Raw genomic sequence first — 17711 nt, 5'->3', positions numbered from 1 at the left:
TAAATATAAATGGATTGAATGCTCCAATCAAAAGACAAGGTGGTGAATGGGTAAGAAAATAAAACCCATAACATATGCTGCCTATAAGAGACCCATTTCAGATAGAATCTTTTTTGATGACAGCATAACCCCAGGGACTCAAGAAACAGTTCTGGGATATGGCCCTTGGCCTTGGTCACATGGTTGGAGGTAGCTTTCCAGAACCACATCAAAGCTTAGACTGTAGACAAAGAGAAATGTGATCTGGCAATTGCACACATGTCTCTGCCCTCATTCCATGACCCTGAACTGAGTCACAAGGCTGGAAGAGTGACACTAGTATAGACTAGATGGGGAGACATGAGTTCGGGGTGGGGGGGAAGCTGACATTTAAAACACAGCATTGTAAATGCTATAATGAAGGGATAAACAAATTGCAATGGGAGCATGGATAAAGGAGCAACTAAGTCAGCAATTTGAAATTAGAAATAGTTTTTCTCAGCCCTCATTTTTATTGATTTCTATCAGTATTTCATTATGTTGACAAAATACACATAAACTTTCATTTTATTGATTCATGTGAAAATGTACTTTTTATCTGATATTAAGAGAGCTGTGTGGTTTTTTTGTTTGTTTGTTTTCTAGTTTTAAAAATTTCATTCCCTAAATTTTGATGTTTTCTCAGAGTTTGCTCTTGGATTGAGCATGCTGAAATAATCATAATAGTAGAAGTGTGTTCATCAAGTCACTTAGTGTAACTAAGTGGCTCTTGTCTGAATATACCACCTCCTTAATTTCTTTGCTTTTTAAAGACGGTAATGAAATATAAGCAGATGTTTGAAAACAGTATAATTTAAGATTATAAAGAGAAGGGTGATGAAGTAGGTGGCATCAAATCCTGGGAAGAACAGAGAGGCGGACTCAGCATTAAAATAAAGGAGTTGAGTTGACAGGGAGAAGTCAGGTCAGAAATTAGAATGTAAAAGATGGGCCACAATGTGCTCTGAAATGTAGTTTTCTTGGATATGTGTTCAATTTGATGACCATTCCAATAAGCAAGACTTACTAAAATCATCCCTTCAAACGTCTGAAGTCTTTGCATTATTATAGCACCCACCCCAGCCCACTCAATCACGACTAAAATGAGCTAGAATGTTAAATTAATAAAAGTTATTACCTTTTTTTTTTCTATTCAGCTATTCAAGGTGTTTTGACTATCTCGAGTTCTAATTTCACCAAGAAGATGTCAGTAACACATTTAAGAACCATTAATTGACACCGAGCATGCCCCCCTCCCCTGCCCTTAAGTGTTCCATGTAGGAAAGATGAAAAGTGCTCAAAGGTCAGCGGGGCAGACAAACATGAGTGGACCCTAAATCTTACACATGTTTCGTGTTGTAATGGAGGCACACGCAAATGATATACAAAGTTAAGAAACAGTTCTTCGCATACCGGGGATTATAAATACCACACTCAGATGCTGTTTGTGGAAGGGGCAAACGAGCGGACTGGGGCACTCACCACTCCATTCCCTCTCCCACAGATTGTACTTTTGGCAGTTTATACATTCCAATTCTACATTCAGTTTGTTCGAAGAAATAATTGAATAGGTGACAAGACATGAAATCCCATTGTTTCAAGATCACACAGTTAAAAGAAGCCATTGATTCTGACTGAATGTTATGGATGAAGATCATAACAGAGTTTCTTGGTTAATTCTATATTTTGATATTCATTGCAAAATATATCTAATAAGCAAAGTATTATATTAGACCCCAATGTATCAACTACTCAGTTTAAGAGAGAAAATACATTGTGACCTCTATGTATCCTTTTTGATCTTATCCCTTATCCTTCCTCCAACAGATGACTGTTAAACTGAATGTAGAGATTATCACTTCCATGTGTATATTCCCAACAATACACTATATAGTTTTACTGAATTTAAACTTTATAGAATCCATACCATTTTTTTGTATCTTGCAATTTTCAATCATTTTATGAGATCTATCCATGTTAATAAATATAGGCCTATTTTATTTCCTTTCAGTATTTAAAAGTATTTCATTGTATAAATCTACCAGAATTGATTATTCATTCTCATGTTGGTCTCACATATTTTTTCTACTTTTGGTAAAGCAGTGTGGTAAGCAGAAATCTGAGATGGCCCTCAAGCCTTCAAACCCCTGGTGTACACATCCTGGATAACTCCCTGCTAGTGGTTGTGAGTAGGACTATACATATAATAGATTTCACTCCCATGATTAGTGTACATTATGAGGCAAAAGTGAGGGATTTTGAAATGTACTTTGGTTGGAAATCAATCGAGTTTATTAAAAAGGAGGTCATGTTAGGTGATTTTAGCCTAATCAGATGGGCCCTTTAAAGAAACTATACCCTCCTTAAAGGAAGAAATTCAAAACATGAAAAGAATGTTCTTGCTGGCCTTAAGTAAGCACGTGGCCATGTTGTGAAGTGCCTCTGGGGAGGGGCAGTCTCTAGTTCCTTCCAGCCTATAGTCAAAGAAAACTGAGTTCCTTCCACAATCTAAAGAGCTTGGGAGAGGATTCCTAGCCTCACATGAGATCTTAGCCTTGGCTGACACTTAGCTTCAGCCCTGGGAGACCCAGAGCAAATGGGCCAGGTCCTGACCCGTGAAAACTGCAAGTTAATCAATTTGTGTTAATTTAAGCGACTAAACTTGTGGTGATTTGTTACACAGCAAAGCAAACTAATACAACAGCTTAAAAAATGTTGCTATATGTATCCTTGGGTACTTGCCATGAATGTTTCTCTGGGATGTGTACCTAGGGTTGCATTTGCTTGGTTGAGGTTATATATGTCTTTAACTGGACCAGATATTGCTAAATGGTTCTCATAGGGATAAACTCTCCCTCTTACCAACTATGTGTAAATTAATAAATTAATAGCTGACTTTCCCAGGAGAAGAACTAATTGTCAAATTATTCATCTTGTAATTAAGACTTCTCTCTGATATATTTTTTTTTTTCTGGGAAAGCCAAAGTAAAGACTCATATACTCTCATAGTATAATAAAATATTGTTAACACATTTTTTTCTTAAGAATTTATATGTATATTTGCCTCTCACATTGTATACTGTAATAACCACATTCTCAAAGTCATGTACATTACTGAAATAGTAATTAGGGATGGTATTTAATATGTAGCCACTGTTTCCGTACCCCCTCCCCCTGCCCAAGGTAGGCTTATTGACTCATTTCATAAAAACACTGAAAAACAATGCAATACAATACAATGTCTGTGTCTAGAACACCCTCAAAATTTATGAGAAATACCAAAAAATCAAAGATCCTATATATACATTAGAGGCAGGCATGAAAGAAAAGTCACTAATTTTGCTTCTGCTGATCTATATTTGCACTTGTTGCTAAGCAATGCAAGAAAATCACAGCCCTGAAGCTCTTGATTGCCCTTTTCTGAAATCCATTTAAAAAAATGAAGGAAAAAACCACATACACATCAAAAAAAAAAAAAAAAACCCACAGATTATGCAGTGATGTAATTTTATAAAATCATTTGTGGAATGTTGTTAAACACTAAACCCTATCTTAGACAATAAAAACATTATTGTCTTAGAAAAAGTGAAGTTTTGTTTCTTGTTGGTTTTTGTTTTTGTTTTTGTTTTGCTTTTCTTGGGAAATAATTTCAGGTCTTTTATTTATTATTATATTTAGAACATGATGGTTTTCTTCTAAAATTTCAAAATAATGTTCATTTGCCTCTTGGCACCTATAGGTGTAATGTTTGGGGCTTTAATTTTTCATGGGTGATACTGTTAGTTATCTATATTCTTTCATAACTTTGTTGCAGTATATATTTGAGAGTGGGCTTAGCTGACCACTCAGGATACTTAGCATGTGTGTCTCATTTTTCTTTACACAGACTCTCTTTCTTGTGAATCACAGGAAAAAAGACCTATGTTTCTCTGTGAAAATACCCACCTGCCTCACACACATATACATTATTTCAACTCCAGTGATGGGAAAAGCCATGATGTTTGGTTTCTAACATTTCTAATAATAAGAAATAAGAGCCTGGATGATGGCCAACTTTGAAGTTGTGGGCTTTCTGAGGTCTTCAGGAAGCACCTCCCTTGAATATCAAGTGTCTCTTTTTGACCTTTTATGTCATTCATTGTGATAGCAGTAGATGAGAATCAGCTCTGAGAACTTTTTTTTTAAATGCCATAGATGCGTATAAAACATTTAAGGAACACAAATGAGAAAGAAGAAAGAGCCTATGAAACTTCTTTCAGGCCTTCAGAGGCTAAAACACAGTCTCTCTCCTCTCTCTCTCTCCCTCTCTCTCTTTCTCTCTCTGAGATTGGGTACTTCTTTTTGCACTTTTTATCTGCTGTGAGCCTGTCCTTTTAATGAAACTGTTCCGTGTCTTTTGCTTTAGTCCATCCTCAATCCCTCCACCTGTACCTAAGTTGGAGTTCCCTGCCATGCATTGCCATTATACTGGTACACCTCTTACTGAAGCAATTGTAATATGGTAATCGAGACCATGAATTCTGGAGCCATGATACTTGAGTTAGAGTCCAAGTTCACATACTAATAAGCCATATTTACTTACCTTTGAGACCTCCATGTAGGGCCCCACATCATAGATACTGATCAACTTTCTAGGGCACCATTCATGTAAACTACAACATAAACGGCCAAACCTGGAGTTTTTGTTGCTGATGGTCTTGGGTGAGTTATTAAATTTCCACTGGTCTTGGTTTTCTCATTTTTGAATGAAGATAACTATTGTTTCTGCTTCAAAGAGCTATGAAGATTTAAAGAGTTAAGGGTCAAGTGCCTTCTACAGAGTAAGCATTCAAAATCTTAAGTATTTTTATCTTCTTTTTGAAATTATTATTAAATGAGATATAAAGGGTTGCCTAACATTCCATTAAGTGAACAAACCATTTTTTCATTCTCTGAGTGATCATTAGTTTTTGTCCATTTTTTACCTATATAATTATTGCAAACTAAAAAAAAAAGCATTTGAATACAGTCTTTATGAGCACTCATCTCTATGACAGACACGGAGGAGTGGAATTTGTGAGTCCAAACGTGTGTGTGTGTGTTCATTCTAACCAGATAGAGACTAATCGCTCTCTGGGCCCCTAAGTCAACTTACACTCCTACCAGCACACCAGTCATATATATGTTTCTGTCCCTCACATCTTCATCAATACTTGCTTAATACTTTGCCAAATTGATAGATGTGAAATACTTCATTGGTCCTGTATTAGTTTTCTATTGCTGCCATAATAAATTATCACAAATCTAGTGGCTTAAAATAACGACCATTTATTATCTCACAGTTAGTAGATCAGAAGTCTGGGAATAGTATGACTCAACTGCTCCTGTGTTTAGAATCTCACAAGGAAAAAATCAAGGTGTTTGCAGGTCTAGGTTTCTTTTTAGATTCTCTGAGGCCGAATCTACTTCAAAACTCAGTCGAGTTGTTGGCCGGATTCTGGTCCTTTTTCTTACGGGCTGTCAGTCATTCTTTGCTCTTAGATGCTGTCTGCATTCCTCCTCTTCGTTTCCAGGTGGCTTCCCTCCAGTGATGGTGGGTGTGGTCCCCATGACACTTTGAATTTCTCAGATTTCTACTTTATGCTTCACCTTTCTCACTTCAGCTGGACAAGTTCTCTGTCTTTAGGGCTCATCAATTAGATTGGGCTCATCTAGATAATCCAGGCTACTCTCTCTGTCTTGAGACCCATAACCTTAATCACATCTGCAAAGTCCTTTTTATCATGTGAGGCCCGACTTTCTACGGATCAGGGCCTGGATGACCTTGGAGGGCATCGCTTTACCTACAACAGTTCTTTTCACTTGTACTTTGCTGACGACTATTGAGGTTAAGCGTATTTTTTATGTTGATTGGCCATATTGGTTTCTTGTGCTTTAAATTGTATGTACATTTTCTAATTTCCTACTGAATCATTTATCTTTTCTTATTGATTTGTTGTGGTCAATAATATATTGTGGCTAATAACCATTTATCAGTTATGTGCACTGAAATATTTTAAAATTTTAGCTTAACTTTTAAATGAGTTTATGATATCTTTAAAGTCAAAGTTTTCAAATCTTAATGTGGTCACATTTAACAACTGTTTTCCTCTAACCCTAATATCATAAGGATATTCATCTGTATTACCTTCTAAAAGTTTTCAGCTTTCTCTTTTCCCTTTTTCTTTTTCTGCATGTGTTTTAAATAATTTGGAATTGATTTTAATGCATGGATTGATATAAATGTAATTTTGTCTTTGGTAAAATTTGCCTCAATACTATTTAATAGTACCGATGTCTCTTTTGGTATTAATGTCAAATTCTCATGTATAAATTTTTCATATATTTCTAACTCTTGACTGTGTACTTTATGATTAATATCATAATAATTAGCAAGTATTAACTATAGTAAATCTTATTAACTAATACAATTTTTTCTTTATTAATCTTAAGTTTTCCTTAGCTATTTCTTTTTTAGATTTACTCACATTTACTCATTACATGCATATTTTAAGATCAGTTGGCTAAGTTTTATGAAAAATTCTTCAGAGATTTCAAATACTGTACTGCATTTGTAGTTTGTTTTACTAAGAACTATCATCTTTATAATCCTAACTTCCGTTTGTTAAGAAAAATGTTCTCCATTTATGTAAGTTGTTTTTTTTATTTTTAATAGCTGCTATGGTCTGAATGTGTGTGTCCCCCCAAAATACGTTAAAATCCTAACCCCCCAAGGTGATGATATTAGTAGGTGGGGCTTTGGGGGAGGTAATTAGGTCATAAGGGTAGAACCTTTATGAATGAGATGAACAGTTTTATTAAAAAAATCTGTCACATCTCCCTCACCCCTTCTGCCATGTAGATACCAAGAGAAGTCTGAAATCCAGAAGAGAACCCTTACCTGAACACACTGGCACTCTGATCTCAGAATTCCAGCCTCCAGAACTGTGAGAAATAACTTTCTGTTATTTATAAGCTACCCAGTCTGTAGTATCTTATTAGAGCAACTTAAACAAACTGAGACAATAGCTGTTATACGTCTTTCCTAAAAGCTGTTTTGTTTTGTCTTGTTTTGTTGTTGTTGTTGTCAGACTAAATTTTGTTTATAATCTTATTACTGTTATATTTTTAATTATATTATCTAATTGTTTTTGGCTGAGTGTAGGAATATTACTGACTTTTTATATTGATCGATGTCAGGCAAACTTTCTAAATTCTTTTATTTTTAATAGTTTACAGTCTCTTGAAATTTCTGTGTAGAAAAACATAACAACTGTGAATATTTATAAATTTGTTTCTTTGTTTCAAAGCTTTATGTTTTTGTCTATTTGTTGTCTCATTGAACTGCCTCAAACTCCCATAAGATTATAAAGATTATTGACTATGGTGGGCATTCTTGTTTTGTTTATTCTATGGTTCACAATATTTATTGACATTTTTTGGTATATGTTCTTTGTCAAATTTAAACATTTTCTCATATTTTTGTATTTTTAGGAGTTTAAAATTATATATGTGTATTTGATGTTGTCACAGTCTATTATTATATCTGATTTATTTTTATTCTCTTTTATTTGATCAATATTATAAATTACACTAATGGTTTGCTAATGTAAATAGACACTTGCATTCTTGCAATTAAACAAACATTTAAAAATCCCATTAAAATACATTGCTAAATTTAATTTGCTCATATTTTATTAATGAATAGCATCTTCGTTTGTAATTGAAACTGACTGAAATTTTCTCATACTGCTTTGGCTCGAATGCTTCATTAGATAAATTAAAGAAATGAAGATGTTTTCTTTCCTTTTCTCTACCTGAGAATAGTGTGCACGTAAATTAAACACTAACATTTCTGGGAATGTTTTATACAATATATCTGTTGAATTATCTAAACTTCATATTTTAAAAATTGTTCTACTAATATTTCCGTTCTTTAATGGTTTTAGTCGTATTCATATTTTCTGTTTCTTTTTGAATCAGTTTTGACTCTTCTAAGAATTTATCAATTTATTATGTTTTCATTACATATAAAATATTGACCTAGATTTCTTTCTAATTTTATTATTTATAACTTCTCTGCTGTTTCTTTAAGTTTCTTATGTCTTACGTCTCTTATGCTTTTTCACATTTCATTAATGTTTTCTGTCCTTTAAAATTGTATTAATGTCTTATGGTCTCACACTCTCATCTCAAAGGATTCTCATCCCTGGTCACCATATCCTTCTGAGGCTGTGGTCGCTATACATGTAGGTTGACAGTCACAGCTGGACAAGGATGTTCAAAGCAGCACCCAGCAAGTCACCTGGCTCTAAATGTTTTTCTCTGTGCTTCCATTGTGTACATCCTCCTGTTGGTCAAATGGCAACTGGCAAATAGCCACTCCTTTCTAGCCTGCTTGTCCCTGAGCACAGGATCTTAAAGTGTCTAGGTAGCAGCTTTAGCTTTTAATAAGTGGGACTTTTCCCATTCAGTAACAGGATCCAAGAACTGCATGAGTGGGGAGCACAAATTCCCTCAGCAGATCATTTGTATAGAAGCTAATGGATCCATCCTACTCATACTCAGGAACTCATGGATTTGTGAATTTTTCCTTGTAAGGAGAAAATGCTATACAAAGCTTCTGAGATAATATACCTCATCCCTATGAGTGGCATATTATCCTCACGAAGTACTGCCTCCCTGCTGGTACTTCAGCTACCAACTGTCCAGTAAGTGGTTGGTTGGTCTCCTTGAGATATGGTGCCGTCACACTGGGGACTCACCTTTGGTCTGTGACTGGCAGGTCTGTTTTTCAGTAGGTGTAGTGCTAGATCAAGTAAGTGAAGGTCCACGGTGTTTAGTAAGTCAGTCCTAAATTAGCTACTTCCTCTCAGAGTCACCCCCATGAGGCCAAAATGTTAATTATCTCATAATGCAAGTTTTGAGGTTCTTTAAAAATGTTTAGTGTTTCTAGGAAATTACCAGAAACCATATTATATCCATTTCATTTTGATATGAAAATTTTTTATTTTGTTAGGTAAGCATCACACTTAAATGAAAATGAAAAGCCTTTATACAGAACACTGAAAGGAAATTATTTGTGCATTTTAATTGGTTACTAACCCAAAAATTCTAAGGCGGTGTTTCACAAAGCAGTGGTCCTTAAACATTAGTATGCATCCAAAGCCCTGTTAAGGCTTATTCGATTTTTATGTTTTGGTAGTTCAAATTCTGCTAATCTTTTCTTATCCCATGAAGCTCAAGCTACTGTGTGCCTTTCTTGTCTGAACTGACTAGGCACTATTAAATCTCCACCCTTGCAATGACTTGCTAGATGTCTGATAAAACTCTGTGTCTATGGCCATGCCACTCCGAACAAGTCTGATCTCAGAAGCTAAGCAAGGTCGGGCCCGGTTAGTACTCGTATTGGAGACCACATAGGAAGACCAGGTGCTGTAAGAATAAAAAAAAAAAAACAACCAAAAAACAAACTCTGCTTTTATTGTTATGTTTCGACACTTCAAGGGACACCTTCAAACTCCTTCTCTCAATCCTTAAACTAAGAGCTCAGTGATATTTGTCTCATTGCTTAGAAACTGGTTTTTGCTTTCTGGAGTACCTTTCATTTGAATCATATGTCTTTTAGTTATCAAGTCACAGAATGCACAAACCATAAAAGCAATTAACTCTAGCTCTCGGTGTGGATAAAAGGTTATTTTATTTTATTTTTATATTTTAACATCTAACGTGCTTGAGAGGAGCATACGAGTACCCTTGCTAGAGTTCTTACAGCAATTTTCACATCTTTTTTTTGCAGTTGGTCAATGTGATATTAAGAGTTTTAAGAATTTATTTGAGCAAAATCGATTGGAATTGGGCAATATCCAATACAGCAGATAGAGAGATGCTCTGAGGAGCTGTGCAAAATGAGACTTATAGTTCAAAGAGAACAGGAAAGAAGTTACACTAGGCAAAAAGTAGGTTGATTGTGGCAAGCTTACCTTCCTTTCTCGGATGATGGCTGGAATGGGGGCGGCCACTGTCAGTCAGATGACCTAACTGATGCTGATCTAGCGATTCTTGATTGACTGGTTTAAGAGTCCATTTCTGGAAGAGTAGGAACTATAATTAAGGTGCGGTTTGGTGACTTGGGGTTTAGCATAAGTGACTCGGTTTTGGGATTGTTGTCTCTTCTTTTTTTCTCTCGTATTGCTATAAATACTGAGTTTTCAAAAATTCTCTGAAGTATTCCTCAATAGTCTACTCCTAAAGAACTAAAATCTGGAAATAGCTTATATCTCTTCTATTTTTCCAACAGGCAGCTTTCGGTCCCTCCCTTAGGCACATTTTAGGGAACTGCCAAGCTATCCAATGGGACTGTTTTGTTGTGTTAATTCTTTGGTAGCAAGGACAAGATAAAAATCACTGTCAAAGCTCAGCCAGAAACGCTGGGATGATGATGCTTTGTAATTATCCTCTGGGCTGCAATAGCTCAAGGATTTTACTATTTAAGCAATTTATATCTAATATTATGTGAGGTACATATATCCATTGTCCTATGTAATATTCCCATTAATAAACAAAAAACACATTATCTTACTTAGCTTTGATTTTATGAGAATGCATTCCTTAACATACTTATTTTAATTTTTTAATGGCTTACAATATAATTAAAAGCCGAAAAGGGAAAAGATGAAATTAGGGTATGAAACCAACCATTTTTTATGTCTTGTCTTTAGGTATCTTCCTCGAGAGCTGACATTTATTATATTTATTCTCCTCACACATTCTATTTATCTCTTATGCAAATTTTAAGATTTAAAGCATTCCATGGAATTGTTAGTCATGCATGCTTGGTAACACTATTAATGCATCTTTGCATATCTAAAATGATACACTAGCAAAACATTGATTAGCCACTATGTATTTTACAAACTGAAACTAATTGTTTAACTGAATGGATTAGTTAGAACTTGTTAAGACTTCTGGGAGCACACTTGAATTGTTTAAATCCCTTTCTAATTTTATTATAACAAATTTTCTGCAAGAATGGCTTTAGAACAGAGTGCATCTTAATATATAGGCAATATAAATATGTCTAGTTTCCCAAAATATATGTTAGAATTAATAAAGACTAATAAAGAGATTCTTAGACTTTTTATAGTGCACATTTTTGCCAGTCACATTAACATAAAACTAGTTTAGGGACTTGCAAATTATTCAAAGTTTTATCTAAAAAGTTTGCTATGACTATATTCATCATGAAACTTTGACCCCCCCACCCCCACTCCCAATCTCTTGTGACTATAGCTAAGGGAGAAAATAATGAATTTCACTTAGTCACTTACATTGCTATTATGCAGCTTTCAATGGTGCTCACAGATGGATCTATCTTAAATTTTACAGCAGTGAAATCCATTATGGTTGTCTCCATGAGAATAAAATTTTCATTTTGCTAAGTTTTCTCAATAATATTTCTGCTAAGTTTAAACATATTCAACCTGAGTATTCTTACGTGTCAAGAATTCTTAACATTAATAAGATGTGACTTGAAACATATAATTTGTTTCTAATAAATATGGTCTAGATATTTATGATCTATTGCTTGCAAGGAAAGTTATATTTTAAGCCTTTTATGGTTCCAGTTGTCCCATACTCTGCTTGCCAAATATTCTGGCATTTTCAGTGTTATGTGTTGTTTGTATGATTTAGTGTAGAGCCCAAGGTGAAGTAATAAAGAGACCAGAAAGTATAGCATCTCAAATAAGGCAGACAATTACTTTTCCCTTATGTAATGATTCAAAGCTAGGTAGATAGTCCAGGGTGGGTAGGCAGCTGTATTTCATATAATCATTCCAAAATCCAGGCTCCTTCTCTCTTGATGCTCTTCCATTCCCTAGGATCTTGCCTCTTTTCCACATCCTAGCTTGCAGGAGGAGAAAGAGTGAAATGGGAGACAAGCAATTTCTCAAAAAAAGGAAGAACGAATTTGGCAGCAGTGTTTGTCAGTTTGTTGTCTTCCCTTTTAAGAAACGGCAGGGTTGATTTTGCTATGTCTAGTTATAATTCTTATGCTCTATTCAAAATTGTATTAAAATATATAGCCTTTGAAATTATTTTATAATTAAAATGTATACATGAGAATTGATATATACATATCTACATATATAAAATGGTAAAATACCTACTTTATGAGTGTATCTAATAAGAAAGCTAAAGTAAACATATTCAAATCTATCTGACTGTAAGTCTGTGGAATTAATATTTCCAATAATTTGACCATTTTTAAGTATTTGTATCCTTTGAGGGGGTTACAAGAACTGTTTAATGTTCTTGAACTTTAAAATATGGTGTTTAGATTCCTGCCATCATATCTCTGTAACATTTTTCATAAATACGTCAAATATAATAATTATGACTCCACAAATGCATTTGTTGATTTATAACATTTACACTTTTAACTATAAAAATGTGGCACTAAATATAAAAATCAAATCAAACATTAAACATTATTGGTATTAATGACAATGTTTGAAGGAGCTATAAAAATTATGAAATAGAACTTGATATTGAAATTATGTTATAGAATTGTATTTATTGAATGAATAAGTGCTCAGAAAGGCTTTTTTTTCTTTTTAAATGAGTAATTTCCCAGGAAGGCAACTGATATATATACCATTTCCTCCTATAATGGTTTATACAGTGTGCCATTTAAAACAATGAATGGATAAATGTGAGAGCAGCCACTTTTGGTATTTTGCCCTAGATAATTCTGCTTACTAAATTTCCAAATTAGACATTTTTCCATCTTTAATTGTGGAGCTTTATAGGTAAGTTTTTACCTATAAATGAATTTGCCATATCTCTAATATTTGAGGTTATTTTAATGCTACAACTCTTTTATAAAGCTATTTTTTTAGGCAAACATCCAGATTTTAGAAAATGTTTTGTAATTTTACTCAGTTTCAGATTTCATCTGTCAATTTTTTTTTATTATTCTCTCAGTAAGTAATCCAGCTTGCTATAATAAAAATTGATTTCTTTTATGATTTAGAAAACTTTAGAAATTTCCAGTTTACTATTTTTGTTCTGTGACCTTGAACAAAGCATCGACACTCTCTGAGTCTCAATTTCTTTATGTTAGTATGAAGGAGTGAAATTAGTTCTTTACTGCTAACAAACTCCTAATTCCATTTCTAAAACTGTATATTTCTATCACTTTTTGGAAACATTTATAAAACGTATTGTTACATTTGAAAGATATAAAGATGATTTAGATATGATCTAGCTCAATGAGGAGTATACTGTTTTTATGAAATGATCACTTGCATCCAACTAGAATGATTATTATATGAACTAAATGCCAGAAGAGAAATTTAAACTTTCAAATTCTTTGAAAAGACATCAAAGAAGAGCATGACCTTCTATCAGTATGTTATGTTATTGGAATTTCTCATCAATTTACAGTTCATTATCCCAGTTTCAAACAATGTCACTTCCTCTCTATAAGTAGCCAAATACTATCCATTTTTCTAGCTTTTTCCTCAGTTGCTTCTTTTTCAACTCCTTACTTTCCATGAAATTCTTCTTGCATTTTAATAATTCCAAGTGGAGAAAAGACAACATTATTTTCTCTTAGAAAAACAAAAGTCCAAACTCCTTAAATTAGGACTCGAAATTTGCCGTAATGTTGGTACTATACTTTTCTAACAAAATTGTCATCATTTTGCTATACAACTTTCCACTTATATGAAGATTTAACTTTAGTTGGTGAACACAGATGATATATTGTTGAATTGTACACTTGAAATCTATATAATTTTATTCAATATCACTTCAATACATTTAATAAAAAATAAATATATGAACTGATTTATTATTCAGCTACACAAATGTAATGTTATTTGCTAAATACAAAAGATGAAGAAGATGCCTTATAAGGAAGATAGACACACACAGGAAACCAGAAAATAGAGAAAAAGAAAAAGAAAATGTATAAAAGAAGCAATTATTAAAAATATATATCTAATCATAACGTTTTTGGGATGAAATTCTGAATTGTAAATTAAAACAATAAGTAGGGAAGCGCTCACCATGTGGTATGAGTCAAAATAAGTAAAACTTAACCCATATTAAATTTATCCTGGTAGTATTTTTGCATATTGTATTTTTAAATTTAAAGTCATTCAGATATAATATTTTTCCTTTGAAAACAAATCAAATTGACCTTATGTTTTTTCTGTTATAACATTATCTCTCAGAACTATGGCACAATGTCTGGAGAGATTTGATAAGAAAAATTCTTGTTGCAAGAATTTTATAAGAAGCTATGTAGATCATATATGAAAGCAAACGAAGGCTTTTTCCTTGCTTTATAAATGTTTCTACTGCATATTATTCATATACATTCAAAAAAATTATTGAAATCTACTGTCTACTAACAGTGCAAGTGAAAGTACAAACTCAAGAATAAGGAAATAGTGCTTTAAAGAGAGTCGCAATAAAAATTGAAGCTGGTTAAACATCTTTCATGACTTAAATAATAACTATCATTACCAAATTAAATGGAAATATTATACATAATTCTTAAATTACTTAGTAAAATACTAATAATTTCGAAGGTAATAAAATATGTAATGTATATAATAGTCACAATATTATATATTGTAATTTAATAATATATAACTTTAGATGATATCAACAATTAAAAAAAATGACTGGAGGAATTACACTACAAAACCTTGATAAAATTCTCTCTTTTTGGGGGGGTATTCAGTAAATATATATTTTTTGCATTCTTGACATTAATAAATTTAAGTATCTAAAAATAACATTAGATACTTTTTATATCAGAATACATTGTATTATAACCTAAGTCAAAGAGAAAACAAATGGCACCTCTAAAATTAAAGTGTTTAATGGAAGGATATTTACATTGGTTTGGGCAGGATTGATGGGAGCCATGAGAGGATGGCGCAGCACCCCAGGGCCAGCTGTAGCAGGAACTACTATAACTCCTGAGCCTGAAGAGGTCAGGGGAAAAATTGGTTCTCAGACCTTGTTGAGCCCTGGAGTTATTGAAAGTGCTACCTGACAGCAGCTGTGGCCCATGGTAAAGGGGCACAATATCTGGCAAGTTGCCCATCATGGAAGGAGCCCCTCAAAGAACTACCCCAAGTTCTCTCTATACCTGTCTTTTGATTTGCTGCTGTTGCCTCTCGTTGGCCAAATTCAATTAGTTCTGGGAGTGAAGTACATGGAGGTTATAATTCCAAAATACAGCCCTCTGGGTCAGAACACAGGTAAAGAAGAGTGAAGAGTAAATTAACCTGGGCACTGGCACGAATGGAATAAAACACAATAAAAACCTTAAAAATCAGTTGAAGATCTAAAAAATAAAGCTCAGTATAAAAATATTTAAAAATAAAGCAAGAACGAAAGGAGGAGACCATTTCTACTGAGGGAAACTGGTTTGGTTTGCTCTCAGTATTAAGGTAAAATAATGACAAAAACTGTTGTTTGAGATACAGTGTTTTTGCTAGTCATCCTAGGACCTTTTAGTCAGCATGAATCATGTGACTTGGATAAAGAGGACTGGAGATAGAGATCTGCACTTAAAATAGTTTACAACTGATACTGAATCTGTAATTGAAAAAAACCCCTAGGATTAACTTTCTTGTATTTACATTTTGTGTTTAGATAAGGGCTTTTGGATTCCCATTTAGAAATTGGAATGCATATAGGTAGCTGCTGACTGAGATGTTTGGGGTATCTTAGAGCAAAATTTAGGTTTGCCCAACTTGAGATTTACATTGCCCCCCATTCTGGGGTAACTTTGAGCTTCTGATCAGCAGGGGTCATTTATACCTTTAAGTAGGAACATATTTGAATGTTACACAAGGTAGATTGCTCTACTGAAATAAAGAAGACAATAAAGGACAATAAAACTCTATCAAATGAAAAACAAAGAAACGGTAAAATCACCACATAGTCATGTCGTGTTTAAAAACAAGGCCATATAATAACTGGATAGGTATATTTTAATCACTATGACTCCAAATTTTTATGTTTACGAGAATTCATAGAAATGAAAAACTAAATTTCCTCCATCTTCCCCAAAAGACGAAGAAAATAGAGATTTGCAAAACAAAACAAAACACCAAAAACCAAACCAAACCAAACCAAACAAAACCAAAAACCAAAAAAACAAACAAACAAAAAATTACCAAAAAATAAACTTGTAAAAGTATTTAACTATAGCGGTAGTAGAAAATAAAAATCAAGAGGATAATGAGATTTTTTCTTCAAACTCTTAAATCATTAATAATAGATATTATTTTACTCAATATTTATAAAGATTACAAAAGTTGCTTTTCCAGTGATAAAGAAAATATGAAATAATCATTACTTGAAAGCAATTTCTCAATAAATGCATTTTGAAGTTTAACTTCCTTTTGACAAGTAATTTTAGATGAATAATTACTGTTTAAGGAAACCTCACCGAGAATAGAAACTACAATAAAGATTTTTATGCTCAGATGTTCATCACAGTGTTATATATATCAGTTAGAAACGATATAATCTAGATCCCTAGAAATAAAGTATATTTAAATTATGTGAGAAAATATACTGTATCTTTCAAACATCTGTTTTATAAATTTCAAAACAGTGAGAAAATGGTTGTGACAATATTGTAATACAGGACACAGATTTCTGTAAACAAAATATAATTATATACACATGTACATACTTATATGTATACTTACTTGTATCTGTGTATACACACATATAATATGCATATGTCTTTGTGTATATTGTATATATGTATGTGCATCATCACATATACATCTCTGCATAATAAAGACTGGAAAGTATATAAAAAATTTAATGCTAATTTTCTTTGAATGGAATAATATATTTCCAGTAATATCCTATCATTCTGCCAGTTGAGCATATGTGGATACATAGATATTTTTTCTCTTCTTCAACACTTCTGTGAAAGCATATGATTTACACTCTGTGACTATGTTAAGCAGAATAAGGTGAAGTCATGTATATTAGAGCAGATGCGGTATGCTCATCCACTTGGTTGCTGTAGCTGAAATTCTGCTCTTGCCACCTGCTGTTGTAACTGTTTTCTGCAAATAATAACAATAGTACTACTGATTATTGCCTGACACTCTTCTAGAGACTTTATATGTGCTGACTCGTTTCATTCTCACAACAGCCTTATGGGGTAGGTACTATTATTATCCCCATTTTACAAATGGGAAAAACAAAGCACAGGACTTCTACTAACAGGTGCAGCTTGGGCTCTTACCCACCTAGCCTATGGCTCCCTAGAGCCTTGGAAGCATGAGACTTGCCCCTGCCACTGGACCACGCATGACCAGGACAGGTTGGGAGTGGCTCCCCGGCCACCTGTCCTAAAGATGAGTCTTTCTGAATGTGCCACCAGGTGGATGGAACTGCTCTCAACGGCCACCACCTCTGGTGATGTCAGGACCTGTGCATGGTGAGACATGCAAAGCACCCTGCTCCCCTGCACGCACTCACGCGCGCGCACACACACACACACACGCACACACGCATGCACACACCAGGCTTCGTGATCATGCTGAGGGAGAGGAAAGGAAATTGCCTGGGCAGGCATTGAGCCAAGGCTGGGCCCTGCTCTCCAACCCTGGAGGCTC

The sequence above is a fragment of the Pteropus alecto genome, unplaced genomic scaffold (assembly GCF_000325575.1).
Source record: "Pteropus alecto unplaced genomic scaffold, ASM32557v1 scaffold152, whole genome shotgun sequence".
NCBI classification, from domain to species: Eukaryota; Metazoa; Chordata; class Mammalia; order Chiroptera; family Pteropodidae; genus Pteropus; species Pteropus alecto.
Note: the sequence above shows the minus strand (reverse complement) of the source record.